Raw genomic sequence first — 21,877 nt, 5'->3', positions numbered from 1 at the left:
ACCGTGCGTTTTTGTGTAGATTGAAGCAAAGACTGTACCCCAAGTGTCACAGTCCTCTATGTGTGGTGCGATTCCCATTGGGAGACATATAGTCAGAATCCTGTGTTTTTCTAGCGGGGTGGTGTCAGGAAACACCGCCTCTATTTGGGTGATTTTCTGTGCCAACCAGAATGGTATTTGTTCCCGTTTAGCCGGAACTTTACCTAGGCAGGATTGGATGTTCTGTGGTGTGATTTTATTTGTGTTCCCCTGGTGAGGGGTCAGCTGTGGAAGTTTAATCGCTGGCTGAATTGTTGAAGTCCGCATTACATACTGGACTAATTGTCTATGAATTTTTAGTAATTGTTTTAGCTGTATTAACAGCTCTCCTGTAGACATTCCTTCGATGTCTGGGTGAGGTGTGTATCCGGCTAAGACCGGCCACGTTGCTCCTGGTCTACCTAAAGGACCGAGCCTGGTGATGTGATTATTATGTATTAGGGCGCCATCAAATAAGAGCAAATGCTCTTGGAATTTGAGTGGTACTTCCACCTCCTCGAAAGGAGTGTAAATGTCGGGTGGAACCTCTATTTTGTAATAGTGGAAGTACTTTGTTACAGCATTTGCTGCTGGAAAATGTATCCATGTATAGTATACCTCTGTCTGCCGATATTCGTGTGCCTCAATTACGAATATGACTGTGCCACCTCTAGGTGTCAGTCCATTTTCTATAAGTTTTAAGGTTATAGATTTCCTTTTGCTGACCGGAATGAGTATTATATCCGCGTCTGCATCCTTTAGTGCAGTATCTGCTGCTGCTATTTCAGCTGCTAATCTAACTGCCTCTCTTTCGTCATCACTTTCTGACATTTTACTGTTAGAAAGGTTATTCTTTTTGTTTGCAGATCAGGTTTCTTATGGAACAAAGATTAGATGCACAATATTTTGGAACAGTGTATCCTTCAACGTTGACTAAACCAAGAACCTTACATAGGAGTTCCCTCCTGCGAGGTTTTGGAGGATATTACCTTTCACCCACTCCAGACGTCTTTGGAGTATTTGGGAAAAGGGGTCTGAGTGAGAAAGCACGACTGAGTTACTCTAAATGTCTTACGTTAGTTTTATCGCCCTTTCCAAACGCGTTGGGCGCCATGTAGTGTAGTTCCTATCTTCCCAATAGGCTCTGCGCATTGGAATAATACCTACAGCAGTAAAGGCCTAGGCCAGACGTTAACTAGGTCTACTACTGTCGATACTAGACTTAAGTTTTGGGTTTGCCAGCGTAGCTCAGAGTTCGCTAGAAACTTTCTCGAATGTTCAGGAAAGAATTAACTCCCCTGATTAGACAAGAAGGGATTTAGTTTCTGACAACCATAGAACATGACAACTTTGCTCTCCCCTAATCAAGAGTGTATCTCCAGAGTCGTGTGAGCACAAGGCAATTATTTTACTCAGTCAGTACGTGCATTCTTAGTCTCATCAGATTGTAGAGAAAAGGAAGAGACGGGCGTGTTCAATAAAAAGGTGTTATTTATTGATCAGTCTCTTTTCTCGTACAAGAGAAATGGATCGATATTATTGCAATACTTATAGTTAAGTAAAGTGCATACATTAAAAGCAATAGTATAAAGTAATACTGTAAAAACATTGATATGGTTTCTGAGCCATATGATGTTTAAAATGATTAAAATATATTTACATACACATATACATTTGACTAAACGTACTCAACTGGTGTTTCTAAATACGCCTAACCCGTGTACCTGACCTAAGTCTAATGCGTGGGCGGGAATAGAAAGTTACAGTTTAAGTTAAGTTTGTTTTTGCCAAGTGAATAACTAAAGAATTCTCTGTGAGGGGTTATTCAGTTCTGTACCTGGAAGTTAGGATGAATGAGGAATGGTATCTCTTTCTCTGGTCTCGATATTCCAGGCTGCCTGCGAGGGCTGCCCGAAAGCGCCGGTGCTGGGTCTCTCGGTAGGAGATAGCAGCGCGTCTCTCAGCGCGTCAGGAAGGCGGGGCTGCTGCCAGCGGGGTCTGCTCTGCTCTTGGCTTCGGCAAGTATGGCTGCTCTGTCTCGTCACCACGCGTGTGTTTGCATAGGGCAAGATCGGCAATATTTATACCTAAAAGGTGCCGGGATTGACGTAAGGATGGACATAGATACGTCAATAAAGATGTCATACGACTTGCTCGTTAGCACATTCTTTTACTGAAGTTCTCTGTGAAATCAAAACAATGGCCGCACGGATTTTCCAGGTTGTCATAGGTTTGATTTGTTATGAGAACGTCGTATGCCTTATCAGGGGCTGGAGGAATGTCGCTTGTCTAATTAGATCTCAAGCGTTATGACCTAATCAGATAACACGTTCCTGTGCCGTAGTGTGACTGCGTCAGATAACGGTATCTGCATCATGGGGGCTTTTCTTGCCTCATGGGCTGACTGTTAGTTAACTTGATAGTTAGTTTAACCAGAATAGGGTCAGGAATAGGGGGATTGATTCAGAACCTATAGGAATACATGACAGCATTGGTCACTCGTGGAGCGGCCCGTCCTAAAACCGTACTGTACGTCTGAGATTATGGTATTTGCTTCTGTCCACTCAGACAACCGGTTTAATATCCCCCTTCCCAGGATTTTGGCGGATACATCGATAAGGGAAATCGGGCGGTAACATTGTGGGTCATCCCTGTTACCCTTTTTAAAGATGGGGACAATGATAGCAGTTGACCAGGAGGGCGGTAAACCGAAGTGAATTGCAGTGTTAATGACTCTCGTCATTATAGGGGTCCATAGTTCCACCGAGCTAAGGAACAAATCAGGCGGGATTCCATCCGGGCCAGGGGCTTTGTTTTTGGACAGCCCCTCGATCCCGGCCTTGATTTCTTTTAAAGAAAAAACTACAAGCTGACCTTGGTCAGCGTTCCATGTTTTGTGCTGTATGTCTTTTTCATGGTTATATAGACCCCTATAGTGAGTAATCCACCTATCAGGCATGATGTTTGTTCCTATTTTTGGGGCCAAATCATCCTGGAAAGTAGGTCTGTTTATAATTTTCCAAAATTCGTTCATATCCCTCTTTTCCCCCGCTTCTCTAAGGTCCGCCCATCCTTCTGCTTGTAATGCCTTCTTCCTCCTGCACAGCTCGCTATTGTATTTTTTCCTACAGGATACTATTATTCCCAGAACCCCCGGAAGGAGCATTAATGGACGCCGGGGACTGATTTTTTGAAAGATCAGATACAGGTGGACTTGTACTTGATAGCCGAAGAGCCATGTTTTTTACCAGCCCCTTCGCCTGTATCCATTTCCTAAGGTGACTTTTTTCAGTCATGAGAACCTTCTTCGGGGCAGAGACTGAGATTATACTTGTGAGTCCCTCAGTATTACCAGTTCTCCCTTTCTTCATCTTCAGTTTAGCCTTCGATTTTGCTTTTTCTCTTCGAGCAGCCAGGAACTTGGCGGTATCTGAGGAGGAGCCAGCAATTGAATTGACAGTTCTCTCCCCGTCTTCCGTCTCTTCATAGTCCTCATTGGAGCCCTCTCCGCCCCCATCTTCATCCTCCACAAGGAGGGAGACAGACATATCATTGCCGATCAGTGTATCTCTTGTGTCTACTATCCCCTGGCTTGCTTCCCCTTCCAAAGTCCTGTCAGATTCAATATGAATGCACCCCCCGTTCATGGGATATCTCGTATGTCCCAGATGAATTAATCTCAGCTCCCTCTGGCGTTAAAATAATGGGGGACCCTGTAGTTAGAGTAATTGTAGTGGGAGGAGATGGCATGTCTAATAGGGCCAATGCTGGGACAGCTTGATTAGTGCCAGTGCTTGTGACAGATGTATTGTTGTCATCATTGCTCTACCCATTCAGTAGCATAGAATCAGAGATAACAAGAATGGGGGGCCGCAAGAGTGGCTTACCGGTGCCGAGTGGCGCTACAGGCAGAGTCGTTGCAGTCTTTGCAGCACAAGACGGAAAGTCCACGGGAACAGCCGGAGCAGCCAGGGAAGCAGACGTGGCCATCGCTGGAGTTGGTGCTAATGGAGCCAAGGAGGCTGCCACCAGTTCCACGACTGCCGCTTTGGTGGCACGGTGGTTCTGGACATATTCTTCGGGGCCATATCCTGAGAGTTCTGATCCGTAGCTCCAACAGACACGGGCAGACCGCGGATAGCGGCGGACAGCGTAGATACATGTCCACGTCGCACCTGCAGCCCCGACAAGCCGAGCACCGATCCGCGGACCAGCAGCGGAATCGTCTGCCCCACAAGCCGTGAAGAAGTGTACGCCAAACAGAGCTGCAACATTCGGGCACGCTCCGAACTGTGAAGATTTCCGAGAGGACCCAAGGTCGAGACCCCCCCTGGAGCCCCGACAGCAGCGGACCGTAATGCTACAGCAGCGTGGGCGAGGGCGTATACAAGCAAGGTCACCGGTCACCGGTCCAGATCCAGGCAGGCAGGTATGTCCCACTAAAGTTTCTCTTTTTCCCCCCCCTTTCTCCTTAAAATCATTATCGTCATCGAGTGCAGAGAGACATATTCAGTCCACCTCTTATTTTCCCCCTTCTAAAATTCGTTGAGTGAAGAGAGGCGATGGGAGCTCCCGGACAGACTGCTGCTCTACGACGCCCTAACTCCGCCATCTTGATTGCCGGTGCTTCTTATTCCACAAAAAATGTATACAAGCTGAGTTAATTTGAGAAAAATAGGAAAGGGGTATCCGAACAGGTAGCAAAGACAGTGTGTAAAGAACATGAGGGACAATCATCATTTTAATAGTATCCAATCTTCCCCACCATGAGAGGAACAAGGGGGACCATGTAAGGAGGAGTGATTGAATTTTAGTAAGTAATGCATGAAATGTATATTTAAGTGTAGCATTAAGAGATGAAGAGAACCAAATACCAAGGTACTTGATTTTCGAGGTGCACCAAGTAAAATTGGTATCATCGAACATGAATTGGTAACATAAAGAGTTCAGGGGCAAAACTTCAGTTTTAGTGAGGTTTAACTTGTATCCAGAAATACTAGAATACAAGCAGACTTCAGTCAGAAAATGAGGGAGTGATTCAACAGGGTTAGACATGTAAATCAATATATCATCTGCATAAGCAGATATTTTAGTTTCTATAGAATTATATTTGAAGCCAGTAATCTGAGAATTAACACAAATACGCTCCAAGAATGGTTCCAGGCATAGGATAAATAATAAAGGGGAAAGCGGACAACCCTGTCTTGTACCTCTGGAAAGGGAAAACAAATTTTAAAAGTGATTATTAACAAAAATACTAGCCCGCGGGCCAGAATATAATAGTTTAATAAGAGAAATAAAAGAGGGTCCAAAACCAAACCATTGGAGAGTAGTAAACATAAACTGCCAGTTAATACGGTCAAAGGCCTTTTCGGTATCTAAAGACAGGGCTGCAAGAGGTTATTTGTATTTTTGCAGTAAGAAATAATGTTAGCAAACATTTGAGCATTATCACATGCTAATCTGCCCTTCACAAAGCCAACTTGGTCAGTTTTAATTAATAAAGGGATTACTGTGTCAAGTCGGGTCGCAAGAATCTTGGCAAAAATGTTGCAATCATAATTTATTAAAGATACGGGACAGTAATTTTTACAATGGGAATGATCTGGTTTAGGAATGATAATGATTAAGGCATCCAGGAAGGAGCCGGAGGCTTTGGCATCTGCAATAAAAGAATTAACCCCTTCGAGGCGGATGACGAGTTCAGCTCGTCATGAGTTACGCCTCTCGTAAGCTCATGACGAGCTGAGCTCGTCATGAACCGCGGGTTTTTTAAAAACCCAGCTCACAGCGGGAAAACCGCTAGCGCGCATGCGGTTAAAAAGTGTCAAAAGTTTGGGAACAAAAATGGAAATAAAGGTATTGTAAAATTCAACAGGCAGACCATCAGGTCCCGGAGCTTTAGATTTTTTTAAGGATTTAATAGCGTTAGTTATCTCTTGAGGTGAGATGTCTCTCTCTAATGCATTAAATTAATCAGGCAGAGAGGGGGGAGATGGGAGACCAGAGAAAAAAAGAATCCAAATTATGATTAGTGGGGAAAGTGTCGTCAGAATACAGAGATTGATAGTATTTATGGAAAACCTCGGCATCTTCATCAGATGATACCAATTTGTTAGTAGAGTCATTAAGGATAGGACCAACATTTTTACGTTCAGATTTAATTTTCAAATAGTTGACTAGCATCCTACCCGATTTATTCTGACCTCCATGATATTTAGATTTTATTTTAAGCAAAACATTGCAGGCTTCAATTGTAGCTAATTTATTAAGGTCGGATTTTGCCTTAATCAAATCATGGAGAGTAGAAGGTGATCTGAATGTGAAATAGGTATGTTCAAATTGTTTAAGGTGTTGTAATTGATCTTCATATTTTTTCCTTGTAGTTTTCTTTTTTTTGGAAACATAAGAAATGGTAAAGGCACGAAACAAGGCCTTAAAAGCATCCCAATTGTTAGGGAAAGAGGTGTCTGCTGGATTTTTAAAATTAAAAAAATCATTAATAAAGGAGGTAGACTCTTTAATAAAAACAGGGTCAGACAATAAAAAATTATTAAGTTTCCATCGATTAAATTGAGATGAGGTAAGTGATAGATCCAATACAGCATGAACAGGTGCGTGATCGGATATAAAAATGGATCCAATGTCAGATGATTGAATAGAAGGAAGTAGAGACTTAATGACCAAAATATAGTAAATTCTGTATCTAGCGTGGTGTACGTTGGAATTTTTTCTATATTCAAGCAAATCAGGGTTACAAGTTTTCCAAACATCGTATTAGGAGCGAGAGGCAATGGCCGACTGGAATGCTTTATGAGACTTATCAGGGGTAAATTTGCATGTGGATAATCTATCAGAAAAAGGGATCCAAGCATTGGTTAAAGTCACCAGCAACAATAATATTTGGACAATCTACACAAGAAAGTAAAATGTTAATATCATGCCAAAATACAGGGTCTGGTTTTACAGGGCCATAAATATTTAGCAAAACCAGAGTTTTATTTTGCATCACAATCTTTGCCATTACCCAACGTCCATCATCATCACTTTGTGTAGATAAAATTTGTACTGATAACGATTTATGAAACAGAATAGCTACACCCCCCTTTTTACTAGAAGCAGGAGAATAAATGACCTGCCCCACCCATTGCCTTTTTAACTTAATAGATTCCGTCTCAGTACAATGCGTTTCCTGGAGAAAAGATATCAGAGAACCAAGTTTAGATAAATGGGACAGTACCTTTTGCCTTTTGAATGGATTCCCAAGACCATGGACGTTCCACATAACAAACTTACACATAATGGAGGGATTGGAGGGTAGTATACGAACGGAGGTAATACACAGCAGGAAAATATCTACAGAAAAGAACACACCACATAAAGAATTTATATGTGAAAAATAATACACCAAAGTACACTTCGCCAACACACACTTGGAATAATAAAAACACAATTAACAATACAAAACAGATATAAAAAATATAAGGAAGTCAATAATTAGCCAATGCTAAAGTAATAGATAAGATATAGTAGAAGAATGGAAAAAGAGGGAGAGATAGAAAAAGGAAAGAAAGTAAGAAGAAAAAGCAAGTGAACAGATCAAGGCATAGCAGCCAGGTCTGTAAAGAGAAGTCGGAGCAGTAGGAGCGTAGTGGCGCCAAAAGGACACAGACCTCAGTGATAGGTAAAAAGGAAGTGATAAAGAACCTCATGAAGTAAGGGAAAAAAACAAAAGAATAGGAGATCATGAAGTGGACGAATGAATTGGATAGTAGAGGAATATTCCTAGAAAAAGAAAAGTCAAGTAGTAGTGTCCATTCCAGTAGATGAAAGAGTCTGCAGATATAGTCTGAGTTTCCCCGGGTCATCAAAGGAACGTGAGCGGCCATTTTGAGTAATCTTGCAGAGACAGGGATGGAGGATTCCATATTGAATATTAAGTTGTCTTATTTGAGGACGTAGAGCCAGGAATTCTTTGCGACGTGCATTAGTTGCATTTGAAATATCCTGAGAGATGAAAATGTTATGGCCAGACCAGATGTGACGTCTTTTAAGCTGAACAGCCTTCAGAACATGCATCAGTTCAGTAAATTCTAGAAATAACATTATGATGCCCCGTGGTTTAGTAGCATTGGGGTTTAGCCGACCCAAGCGGTGAGCTCTTTGTATGTTGAGGAGATTTGTCATTGGTTGTAGCTCTAAAAGTTCTGGAAGGAATTTCTTTAAGAATGATACCATATCTGAACCTTCAACATTTTCCGGAAGACCATAAAGGCATAGGTTGTTCCTACGATTTCCATTTTCATGGTCCTCAGTATGGAGCTTTAGGTTATGTATTTCCTGCTCTAGTAGAGGAATTTTTAAAGAGACATCCTGTAGATCACTAACGCGTTGTTCCAGGTCTAGAACTTTGCCTTCCATAACAATCCATCTTTCCTCAAATTTGTTTCAATTTTTCGTTGGTCGCAGACATGAAAGGTTGGAATCCTCGGACTTCATCCAAAATAGAGTCTAAGACAGGATTTTGAGAGGAATGAATAGGAGAAGGCGGGTCATTTTTAGGTCTCTTCGGTTTTGTCTCTGTTATAGATGATCTTGCATTATGAATATCATTGGCCATGTTTCAATGTATAAAAAATCACTGTAACGTAGGGAAAGCAAAAAAGATATAGATCAAACCAGATTCGGATACCAATATAAGGCGTTGTTTGTCAAAGTGTGGTCCAAAATGATCCTCCAAAAGTGAAAGAAATCAGTCAAATTGTAGAAAGGTTCCTCATAAAATAAAAGTTGACACTAGTTAATAGCATAGGAAAGAACCAAGAAATGAGGTAAACAGTGGTATCAAGATGTTGGTTGCATATTTAATGCACAGACGCAGTCACAAGGAAAGAGATAGACGATTTATCGCCTGAATAATAGATACTACCGTAGCGTGAGCCAAAATGTAATAAAAGTTGATAGTACAGCTAAAGTGAGACCAGGAGTAGAACATTTCTCCAAAAATGAAACTCAATAAAGTGCCTCAGAAAAAAATAAAAGGTGTCAGTATTTGATAAAAAGGCTGCTTCATCTCCTCATTACATTGGTAAGAGCAAGAGAAGAACTGTATAGAATCAGTCAGTATAATGGCAGTAGGAGCTCATTTCAAGTGTACAATATGAGGAGAAAAATGAAACCACTGTTATATGTTGTGTTGCCATGTTACCGGTAATCCTTGTGGCACATTGTACAAGCACATTAGTTCACAGTAAAAAATACATCTGTTATACCTGCTCTGAAATTCTAATGAGAAGCGGCTTGTGAATAACGTGGACATCGATTTAATTGACACCTTTAGATGAGTAAAGAGACATTCCAAACATCAGCAGAACATGGATAGTTTCCTTGCCACAAGCAGTTATGGAAATATGAAAAGGTGCCTTAAAAATGCATTTCTGAGCGTTGTAAAGGCGAAAGACTCACTGCACCAGTCAAAATAAGCTGAAATATGTAAATTTGCGGTAGCGTAGGATAGCCGATAACAAGGGCCACCGAGTTTGATGCTTTGTGGAGATGCGAGCGCAGCGACCTAAAATGGCGGCCGCTCGCGTCTCTGACAGGAACAGATTACCGCAAACGGAGAGGAGCTTGAAGAAGGCGAGAATCCTTTCAAGGAGCGGTCTCCAGACTCACCGCGTCTTCCGGATATCAGGCCCGTCAGTTAGGGACTCAAAAACCAGGGTAAGAGGCTCGTAATCAGCCTCCGAGTTCCGTGATGCGACGGAGCTTACACCGGGTCCGCCATGTCACCTCGGCGCGCAAGCCACGCCCCCTTTAGTAATACTATTAACAGATCTAATGATGAATAGGTGGCAGGCACAGAAAAAGCAGCAGTAAGAAGCTCAGCTTGAAATTATGAAAAGAGGAGCGAGTTATGGGGGTTGAAAGGCCAGTGCGAGGGGTGTGACAGTGTGCACGAGCAGTGCACGGCGCTTCCCACATGCTCAGTTGACCTCATTCACAACCCTATGGGAAGCAGGGCGAGGGCTCGCAGTGTGCAGTTACATAACTCACCGGGTTAGTGAAGACAAACATCCATGGCCTCACAGGATACATTCTATATCAAGGTGTGCATTCATGCATGTGCAATATTATTGCAGGAACACTGTCACTATCTACCGAGGCGTGAGTCACAGGCATGTCCATGCACACAGGTTTCACTGAGGTGTGCAAATACCATGTCCCTGGAGTGGAAACTCACATTGGAATTCATACCACTTGAATGCACACAAGTGTATTGGTGGACGTAAAATGACACCAGGAGTTGTCATTTTAGGTGGGACTAAATGTGCTCTCCTGGATGGAGAGTAGCTTTCCAGAGAGGGAATGCCATGGAGCGATGGAGTACATTCCTTAATAGATAGTGCTGGCTTCGTCACCCAGTACCTGTAATTCGCCCTCTGTCCACCATAACTGCCCCAATGGATATCCCTCAGATATGGATGCGACAACAGCAATCCTCCGACCGAGTGAGGTATGAAGGCACTTATAATCGCGGCACCCGCGCTTTACTTGTAACATTTTAAAGGTAACGCGCGGGTGCTGCGATTATACCAACATGAAAGAAATTTAAAAAACATCTATTTCTTTCATGTTGGTATAATCGCGGGACCCGCGCATTTCTTCTAACATTTTAAAAGTAAAGCGCGGGTGCCGCGATTATACTAAAATGAAAGAAATAGATGTTTTTTCTATTTCTTTCATGTTGGTATAATCGCGGCACCCGCGCTTTACTTCTAACATTTTAAAAGTAAAGCGCGGGTGCAGCGATTATACTAACATTAAAGAAATTTCTCTTTTAGCCCCGTCCTTTCAGACTGGGTGCCCCAACTTCCTGCTGTGGTAAAAGGTTCCTTATCTTCTTTATGGGGCCATCTGGACCCATAAAGAAGATAAGAAACCTTTTACTTCAGCAGTAAGTCAAGGACCCCAGTCTGAAAAGGACAGGGCTTAAAGAGAAAGAAGAACGTCACTATGACCTCTTCTACAATGGCTGGCCACGGTTTAGGATGCCAGCCAATGGAAAAGAGGGGCGGGGCTTAACCTCGCTTGTGAAAATCACTCTATGTCATTAAGTCTCACCAGCTCGACTGCGCATGTGCGCAGTCTTTCCAAGGCCGAGACCTAAAAAAAAGGGGAAAGCTCCAGGGCCACACCAGAATTTGGAGTGGGGCACTACCCAGGTGGTCAGTTTAATAATACAAAGTTGTGGCTGGAACTTTGTATTGTCGGATGTCATTGAAAATAAAGGATTGATTTTGATACAACCCAAACAAGTGAACACATTTATTGAAATGACCACCTGGGTAGTGCACCACTCCAAATTTTGGTGTCGTTCTTTCTCTGCTTGGCAGTTGGCACCCAACAACGGCAGATGCAGGAGTTGTATGTGCACACCAACTTGAACTATCTTTGGATGTACCATACAGGGAATATAGCAGGGAAGTGCGGCTATCCCGATCCTCCGTTGTTCGCCTTGTTCCATTAAAAGCTCCAGGGCCAGAAGGAATACCAAATGAACTATATAAAGTTCTGGCAGAGGAAATCACCCCACTGCTGACTACTTAAACAATATTTACATAGATGAAGTTCCTATTCCAGAAACATGGATTGAAGCTATAATAACTTTAACTTTAAAACAAAACAATAGTCGCAAAAAATGTGAATCAAATAGGCCAATATCTTTACTCAATCTTGATTATTAACTATATACACATATTTTGGTCAAAAGACTGGATAAAGTAATGGGAGAACCCAAAAAGGGTTTATGAAGAACAGACAGCTACACGATTTAGGCCATGATTTAGTGTGTGCTATGGACTTAGCTATAGCTAAAGCTCTCCCATTAGCAATCATTAGCAATCATGACAGTTGACGCCGCAAAGGCTTTCGATAGGGTGAGCTGGCCTTTCTTATATGCAGTCATAGGACAAAATGGGCTTGGGAATAAGTTCCAAAACGCGATTAAAAATATACCTAGATGCCCCCCTGCGAGGATTCTAGTTAATGGCTCACTTACTTCTCAACTGAAAATAGGTAAAGTACTTGCCAAGGCTGCCCTTTTGTCTCCCTTATTATTTAATCTGTACATTGAGCCTCTCGCAAGAAGAATTAGGGGTGAGCAGAGCATTTTACCATTCCAATGCCAGGATTGGGTTAAGAAGGAGGCTCTATATACAGATGATCTGCTAATTTACACAAAAGATCTTAACGGTGCATTCCGTACAATTTTGAGCATTTTGAAAGATTTTGGGAATGTAGCTAGGTACATGGTCAATGAAGGAAAAACAGAGGTAATCTGCTGCTAATCTGGAAAACAGTGGAAAAAGCAAATGAGGTATTTTGGAGTCCAAGTGGTTAAACGATTGGAAGATATGGCCCAAGTAAACTGTACTAGACTCATGAGAGAAACTAAAAGACTAATAAAGCAATCGTTCCATCTCCCCCTATCCATTTTAGGAAGGACGAATCCGGTCAAAATGATGATCTTACCAAAGTTTATTTTTATATTTAATGCGCTACCCGTACACTTTGAGAGTAAGTGGCTCAAGAAGACACAAGGGGACATGAGCAGTTTTATATGGGCTAATAAAGGCGCAAGAATTGCCTGGAAAAAGCTACGCAAGAAAAAACTTGAAGGTGGAATAGGCCTTCCAGATTTCCAGTTGTACTGCTGGGCCTTTCAATTAAAAAAAGTTAGATCACTGCTTACGAAGAATTACCCACATATGCACCCCAGCTACAGTGCTTTAACAAAAGATTTGGCAGAACAAGGAAACAGCTTCCTATTTAAATTTGAGCATCCTAAATACATCCTAAATACTTCAAAAAGGTACGATTAAGAGGGCTAACAGCAGCATGTAAATTATGGATTCAGGTTAGAAGACTTCTAGGAATGCCATACAATAGCCAAACGGCTCAAATTTGGAGATCCTCGGGTACTCCACTCTGTAGTAATGCGCAAAAAAAAAGAGGTGGCCAAGTGGTACTGGATGTTAGTGCAAGAAAAAGATGGTCCTAATACACTGCCAGAAGAAAAGTGTAAATAAGATCTAACTGCAGCAGATTTAACATTTCTCTAGCTTCACTCTGGTATTTTGTTAAATATGCACCCTTAAGAAGAAATCATCTGTTTACTCTACACAGGGTTTACTGGTCCCTCAAGAAACAATCTAAAATGAGAGAAAGGAAAACCAAACTTTGCCCGAAGTGTGATTTGGAGAAAGCGGATGATGTACGCATGTTCTGGGAATGCCCTGGAAAGCAAGCCTATTGGCGAGATCTGGGTACGGTTTTGACAGCGGTTACAAAAGAGAGAATAGAGGTAAGTCTACCTTTGAAAATATATGGCGTTACAGATGGAGTCGGATTTAAAGGGAAGAGAAGGAAACTGCTAAACCAATTACTTCTTATTTTAATAATAATAGTACATAGGGAAATCTGCATTAATTGGGTCTTCAATACTTCACCATCTTTCTTGAGTAGGCTAAAGTCAGTAAAGCGTATTGGTAGATTAGACTGTATAAACGGATCTAAAAACAGGGTTAGTGCCTGGGAGCCTGTTTTCTCCTATTTTTCAAATCATGCTTAGGGATAGGAATTCTAATGCTCCAAGGATTAAGACATACTATTCCTAGGAGAGATAGGGTGGGGTGGCCCCAAAACCTCTAAAATTGGTTGAAAGAAGGTGTATCAGGTGGAGGTAGTTCCCAGCAGGCTGTGGGTTCATGACTCTAGTATCTGATCACACATCTCATTCTTTTTTGTCACATATGAGGACCAAAAAAAAGAAAACCAAAAAAACCTTTAATGGGGACTCCGTTGAAGAGCAACCATTTCATCAATGATTCCTAGACAAGCAATAAACCATCAACGATCCGCTCACCCAATTCTAGGAAGCTCTCCCAGTGTCTACTGTGACGTATTCAAAAGTACAAGCATTGGCATAGATTATTCACTGGTGCAGTTCAACAGTGATAACCTAACGGATAATTTGTAGACCACTTCAAACAAATCTTTTCAGAAGTGATTACACTGGCAACATCTCTATGTGAGGAGTTCAGTATATCAAGCCCTGCTTTACCTACTCACGGAGATGCAACCTGTGCTGCACTGGCAGGTGTGCCATCGTACTCATCGTACCTGCACCTTCAGTGCCAGTTCTGGTGATGCACGACTGTAGTGGCGGCCTTGCTCTCAACTCAGGTCGCTGGGGGTTAAGTAGCAGGTCTGTTTGATTGGCTCTTACCTCCGGAAGATGCAGTGTCCATGCCAGGATCAGATGGATATTGATCTTCAACAGTTACAGCCTCCATGTCAATTTCAGGCGGTAGCTCATTTTCAACAGTTGCGTCTCTGGGCTCATTTCAAATGGGTACTTGTCTTTGGCAGTTGCAGCTTTCTAGGTTGAGAACAGGATTTCTGCTTCAGGAGCGACGACAGCTGTATCACTAGGTATACCAATGTCAGGAAGCAGCACAACCAGTTGTTGTAGTTAGGCGCGTCCTAATGCGACATTGTAGCGTGAGGCCGCCTTGTTATCTTTTGTGTTGTGCACACTCAGGAGTTGAATAGTGCCTGCAGGATTCACAGCAACGTTAGTCAGTTCCCCCAGGGGTTCTGGAGGTCGCTATCTGCACGACAAGTGCAGGATGTCTGGAAACCGCAGACGGGTCAGTAGGGCTGGGGACAAGTCAGTTATTCTCTACAGACTCCTCTGCTGCGCAACTTCTTCCATCCTTCTTCTTCGTATGTTGCAGGAATCTGAGGAGGCAAGGTTCAAGGTTGCCCCAAAATACTAAATTTAGGGGCGCTTACTGGGGTGTGCAGGTCGGGAGCAATAGGTCCCTCCCTTGGGGTGGGTACACCCCCTATTATGCCACCCTCCAATGGGAGTGGGTTGTTAGCCTCTCTCTAATTGACTGGGTCCCCTCATCTTCAAGATGGAGGGGATTGAGATGTGTTCTTCACCTTGCCCCCTCCACCTGAGGGGTGTTGTTGGCAAAGGTGGGCACACCTCTCCTCCTAACTTAGTTTTCCACTGAATCTCCCACCGAACGTGGGGCTCAGAAAAATAGAAGCTCTGTTCTTTAAGAATAGTTCTACTTTAAGCAGAGTGCAAGTGCCAGAAAAAAGGTAAATATTTTGGAATTGGGAAAAAATTATTTTGTTTTCAGGAAAAATAGTTCCAAATATTTTCAGTAGCTTTTGTTTATTAAAGCCGAAGGCCAAATTAAGAGTTCAGGGAACGTTGTGTGCTTGTTGCTTAAAAGTTATTCTTTTTGTTCAGGGGAGAACATCATTTCAGATAGACTCGCAAAAAAGTTGTCTACGGCTTCAGGTGAAAGTTCGCTCAAGTTTGAAAATGCCGCAACTGAGCAGTCTCGAGCATGATTGCTATCGTCGATGTCAGGATCAGCAATGCTCACAGAAGGTCGTACCTGGGTGATGTTGCTCTCATCTCGTACTTCACTACCACCTAATCGTAGTGGCGAAGTTTCAACGAATGCCGTCATCAGAATGGGTAGCCGCTGGGGACAACACGATGCATGAGCCGTTACAGGACTTAGCAAAGTATCTGTATCCAATGGCACTGCTGATGGTAGTGTAAGACAGGCGTCCAACACGCATTCTTCTCCGCATAGCATACATCGAAGCACAGGTAAGATGCAATTCTGCCAGATGGGTCTGAATGAAAGAAACCAGGTCATATTCAGATCTCTTAGCCGGGCTAATCCAAGGACTTTAGTTATGCGGTCCCGATAGCGTATAGCTAGGATCGTTTCTTCCATCGTTGCTGGAGTCTTGTCTGCGTCTCGGCTTGTCATATCGGAGCAGAAGTATCAAAAATAAAATTCCTGCTACGAGTCCCAAAAGAAGTGGTAGGCCGCCAAAGACAGAATGGACAAAATTAGGAAAAATGCCCAGAACTGTTTTGAAGGGTGTTAACAGTCCCGAAAGAATTGTCTTAAATACATGTGGGATACCACTGGTATCAGACATATTTAGGATTTGGCTTAGCATTTCTGCGAAATGGACCGGGCAATTTGTTGATAAAAGGCTATGTATCTCTGCCGTTGTCCTTGCAACTTGCAGATCATACGTTTCTTTTGATGACGTTATGGGCACAGTTGTCTGTAAAAGAACAGACTTCATTCTGCTTAAAGTATCAATTCGAATAGAAGAGATATTCAAAGAAGGCCAAATTTTTGCCTCCGTGTCTGGAGTGCTGTTTGGCTACAATACTTGCATACAGCAAGTGACCATGGAACTAACGCTCACAAGATAAGCTTTTCCTGGCACCATGCCACAACAGCTGTGGTCCACTATTAGAATATAGCTCCCGTTAGAAAGCCGTCTAAAGAATGGATCTATTTGTGTTGCAGGTGTGCCATGCTGGTGACATGAAAGGTTATTTGAAGTCCCCTCACATGCCCCATGCAAATTAATACCTTGACACAGAAGTATACCGCTTAGTGATCGTTTACAATTGTTACCACTAAGAAATACATTCTGTTTCTTTTCACTATAACATGTGTGTGTATAAGGCAATTTCCATGATGACTTAATGTACCCTTTACCCAACCTTTCATACTGGCCCGCTGGTATATACTCCTGACAGTATTTAAATTGGAAAGTTGTTATCGGAATTGTTATTGTCCCATGTATTATCCATTCAATGACAGGTCTTTCTGACATTGTCAATGGTAATCTCTCAAGTTTTTCAATGCTCAGAATCATATAGTCTGCTCCTTTTTGTGCCAAACTGATTTGTTTATCAGTAAGGTTAAAGATAGAGAATAATGACGTTGTATTGATTAAACGCCATGGTACGTAGCCTGAACGCAGATTTTGCAACATCCAGCCAAGCAGTACAATTGAACGTAATTGGGACTGACCGTGTTGTAACATTAGTAAGTTCTGCTCCATTATATCAATAGCAGATGATACAATACTGTCCAGTGAATATATTCTGGAGGACAGAGTCATTAACCCATTGTCCACAACAGAAAGTGATTTTTCCAAATTAATACGATCAATTTCTCGTATTTTTTCTGCTGTTTCAATGTGTGTTTCTTTCCAAGCTTCGTTGTACGCAGCGTATATACCGGCCGCTATGAAACGTTTTTGACGCAGTTTGCGTGGTCCCATTATGAAATCACGCAAGTCAGCACCGTCTTTAAGTAAAGTCAAGTGTTGCTTAATTTCTGCCAGTGTGGATTTCTGTAGCCATTCGAGGCAGAGTTTCCCTACACTGTATGTTGTAACTATCCCTGGATGTTGTCTCTGGGAGTATCTAGGGTCTGGCCTGGTCAATTTGAACCCCTGTATTTTGTTCAGGAACCTATCTTGACAGTTATTTGTGTCTGTGGGCCAGATCAACCATTTTTTCCAATCAGGATGTGTTCTGTTTTGGTTAAAAATATGGGATACGTCTATCTCAACATCTGTAGTGCTATTACTGTCAGGTGTTGGCTTTGGAATAGATGGTTTGTTTAAGTCTTTAATTTTGGCTAGGCCAAGACAGGTTTTCTGTTGAATTGTGTCATTCAAGAATATAATTTGTTCTGGGATCATGCAGGCTCTAAATAATGCTTCTAAACCTTGGACCTGCCAATCTTTCGTACCCCAGATGGTTTTCGTTTCAATGTTATTTTTCCAAATATCAAAACCAAATGTAGTCATTTTTACATAAAATGTTTCCGAATAGATTAATTTAGTGTTTGTCAGCATTGTTTTACCCGTGTCTTATTTAACAGTTTGAAATAAAATGTTTCTGCTTCACTTGTGTTAAACCCTGAGAAGTATGGGAATTTCTCGTAAAATGTTTTTGAACTACCTTTTGGTGGAGTTGCACAATGTTCCCATTGATTATAATTAAACACATTTCTAGGTTGAGCAGTTTTATGCAAATAATGGTGTGCAAAGTGATTGTAGCAGTACATTTCTTCATAATTAGATGAACCCTGTAAGTAATCTTGTTCTGTGAATTTTGCTGACATAACTAAATCTGACATCATATCATTAATGCTTTCAAAGTCCCAATCATCAGAGAATGTGCTCGGTTTTACAAAGTCACTTAATGAAACCTTAAATTGGTGTGGATATTTCAAGAGCTCGACCGGGCCATAGATTTCGTAATCTGTTTTGTCCCAAGCTACCCCACCGGGTATTGGATTGGCTGTGACATTCACTGATGATAGTTCTCTTTTCTCGATGTGAGATGACTTGTGTGGCTTTAGGACCAAGTTGATGTTCTGACTTGCTGTGTCCATTGTACTGTATTTTCCCTCAATGAATTTTCCCAAACAAAGAACCATGATGAGCCAAAGCAGGAGGAAAAGTACACCTAACACAATCCAAAATTCAATCCATGGAGAAATCAGATAGGTTTCTTTGAGTTGATGAAAGAGTTCAGTTACTTTGTCTTTAAAAGTTTTTGTTGTTGGCGTTTCTTCAGGCTCACTAGGATCATCAGAAAAGTTATCGAAATTGATGAAGTAGCCAGATGCAGTCTGTCAATGGTTGGAATTGCTTCCGGATTTTCATTTGCTTTTGGAATTTTCTTTGTTTCATTAGCATAGTCCGAGGCTACATCGTTGTAGACTGGTGTTTCTTGACGAACTGTTGCAATTTGGGTTTTAAGAGGCATAAGTTCCATGGCTTTGTTGCATAGTCCTTTTTGATTCACTGTAGGTTTATCAAATGTGATTAGTCTCTCAGTTTAAACCTCTTGTATTGTAGCAAGTTTTGGTACTCTGCTATTTCTTGGGAGTCCATTGGGCCTACTATTTATTATTGGCCACATGATTGTGGTTTTACCAGGTCGATGGATACAACTCGGTTCTCCTTTTAACCAGCAAGGGGCGGTAGTACAACTGATCTTGTTTTGCTGACAGCTAAGACAGGCACTGCTTTTCTGTAAGAAGGCCCAAATTCTTTCTTCACCGCGATCTTCTCTCTGACCAGATCCCCAATCTTTGGAATCCAGACAGGCCTTGCTGGGACAGGTGGTTTATCTTCAGTGGCTGTTGGCTTCTGTTTTAACTTTACATTGCTCAGGTCTTTTCTTGTTTCATTTAAGTCCTGTAAAATAGCCAAACGATCTTTGATATCAAAGCATTTTTCTTCTACCACTGAAGTCTGACTATCTAAGTCCTGAATATGCATTCTAGTCCCGAACAATAGTTCGTACGGACTGAAACCTTTCAGAGAATTTCTCGGCAGATTGTTAAGACTACGTTGGACACTTGTTAAATGTTGGACCCACCCATCACCCGAACCTAATACCCTCGCCGTTATAGATTGCTTTATGTCTCGTTTTTTTCTTTCCACAATCCCATTTCCCTCAGGATGGAAGGGACAAGAGTACCGCAATGCAATGCCCATGCTGGTCATGGCGTCCTAATAAGCTCGAGAGCTAAAAGCAGGACCCTGGTCAGAATGTAGCATGCCAATTGCGTATGTGCCGATATAGACTGGCAAATCTTTTATAACAGTTCTGGCGTCAGCCGAGTGCTGGTGTCTACATTTTTAAGTGAAACTAGTCTCTATATGTTAATATGACGCATTTTTCCTGCTGAGTTTTTGTGTATAGATAGCCTTTGCGTTATCTATTAGAAGAGCCATGGCAATACTCTGGTCGGTTCGCCACTGCGATCTCTGTTGCAGTCTGGACAGCTTATTGCAAATTTGTGATGTTGCAGGCTCATTCCCGGCCACCAGTATTCTGATTGCAATTCTTTCAGAGATTCCTTGATCTTCTGGTGTCTTAGACCCTCACCCATGTGTGCGTCTGCTATTAACAAGATTCTCCTGTTCGTGTTTCGAATTACTCTATCCCCCACTCCAGGGATTCGAGCAAAAGGAACGGAGTTTGCATCGATTATGTATGTATAATTGAGTGGATAGGTCACGGGTAGTGCTGCACAGTCGCTTTTTGAAGACGTTTTTACTGCCAGCATGGTTTCCCAGTCTATGTATTTTTCTGAACACTTTTTTGTGGCTACGGAAGCTGGATTAGTTGCTTCCGCTGTGGCTGTGTCAGCCAATGAATTCCCTGCAACGTGAACGCCATCACGCTGATGACTCAGTGTATGTATCACGTGAGTCTTTTGTAGTTCTTTCTGTAAAAGAACTACTTGTTCCCAAAGCGTTTTATGCTTGATTGTGGCACCTGTGTCATCTTTGTAACCGTTTTGAACCCAGTTCTGCATGTCATTATTGTAGGATTTGACGCAGTAATGCGAATCGCACACTAAGAGTGTCGGGAATTCGCGATCGGCATTTTCAAGCGCCACCTTTAAAGATCTGATTTCAGCTCGCTGAGCCGAACAATTTCTCAATGATTCAGTTTTGGTGATTTTTGGTCTGAATTTACCACAGCGCCAGCGACCTTTAACAATCGCGCACGCAGCGTTGTAGGATTTCTTCTCTACATCGTAATGTTGTGCAAATCTGTCCATGTAGATTACACATGTGTACTGTTCGAGAGGCAGAATTTCGATTGGCAGAGGATATTCTTTTTCATATGTTAGATCTTTCAATTTTTTCATGTTCGGGTCAAAATAGTATTTCACTTTTTCTGTAGCAAGAGAATTTTCCCATTGTATCCATTTTGGATCTAATGCCACGGTAGTTAAATTGCGTGGACTTGTTAATGCCTCAAAGGCTGATTCTGCTGTTAAAACTGCTTGGGCTCTTTCTTTTGCTACAGCTGTTTGAACCGCATTTACAATATTTTCCGCAAGACTGAATGTTTTTTCAGCTTGTGTGTACAAATGTGATTTGTAAGCTATTGGTACCGTTTCTCCCTCATTAGAGGTCAGGTACGTGAATCTGCATCTTCCTGAGATGATTCGGATTACAAGGTTGCGTTTGTTATCGCGAGTTTGCAATTTTGTTTTAGCTAACATGTCTGTTTGCAATGATCTCAAAATTTCTGTGTGTTTTTGAGTCCAGTTGATTGGTTTAAAATCAGGTTTTATTAGTTCATAGAGAGGTTTAACCCTCTCTGCATAATTTAGAATGTAAGTTCTTCCGAAATTCAGGAAACCTAGTATTGATTGTAAGTCTTCAGCGTTTTTGGTGCTTGGAGTACAGCGCATTTTTTTAAGAAATTGTCCGCTAGGCTTTTGCCTTCACTTGATAACTCATATCCTAAAAACAGGACTGTTAGATGGGCAATTCGTGACTTTTTAAAGTTGAATTTGTAACCCTCTGCTGCGAACCCAAGTATTATGGTGTTCACTCTTTTCAAGTGAGTATCCAAGTCATCATCTGTTAGATAGATGTCATCGACATATGATAATGCTTCATCATCATACATTTGTAGTAACTCTGTTACTCTTGCTGAGAATAATCCTGGGCTATTCTTGAATCCCTGTGGGAGTCGACCGAAATTTTTCTGCGACCCCATTATTGAGAAAGCGGTCAAATACCTGCTTTCAGGTGCAATGTTTTGACAAAAGAATCCATTAGAGATGTCTAATATTGTTTTGTATTTTTTGCGCACGATATTATTCATTAGTGCTGCACTGTGTGAGTTTTGTACTGCAAATGTCTTGCAACATGAGTTAAGGTGTCTGTAGTCCAAAACTAGACGATATGAATCGTCTGGCTTGGAGACAGAAAACAAAGGATTGTTCATTTGTGAGGTGCATGTTTCAATCTCCCCCTGGTGTTCAAGTTGATCTAAGATCTCCCTGACTTGCTTTTTAGCTTAATTGGGTACTGCCTTTGTGCAGTTGGTTGACATTTTAACTGGATTTTGTGAGGAGGAGAGTCCTCATCCCATCCTACATGGTTTTTATATAAT

At 41.9% G+C, this 21,877-nt stretch overlaps 1 protein-coding gene across 3 annotated transcripts in view; it reads right to left on the bottom strand.

Moving 5' to 3' along the window:
* Positions 1–21,877, bottom strand: part of LOC144792778 (uncharacterized) — a 408,979-nt gene that overhangs the window by 257,947 nt on the left and 129,155 nt on the right. The window contains exon 1 of one of the 3 annotated variants that reach the window (XM_078667975.1): positions 7,259–7,376. The exons of the other annotated variants lie outside the window; for them this stretch is intronic. The gene's annotated coding sequence lies outside the window, so the exon portion shown is untranslated. Of the gene's footprint in view, positions 1–7,258; positions 7,377–21,877 lie in introns of those variants that run through there. 3 annotated transcript variants of the gene reach the window in all.

Source organism: Lissotriton helveticus, chromosome 11, assembly GCF_964261635.1.
Source record: "Lissotriton helveticus chromosome 11, aLisHel1.1, whole genome shotgun sequence".
NCBI lineage: Eukaryota > Metazoa > Chordata > Amphibia > Caudata > Salamandridae > Lissotriton > Lissotriton helveticus.
This window is presented reverse-complemented; position numbering and strand designations above follow the sequence as displayed.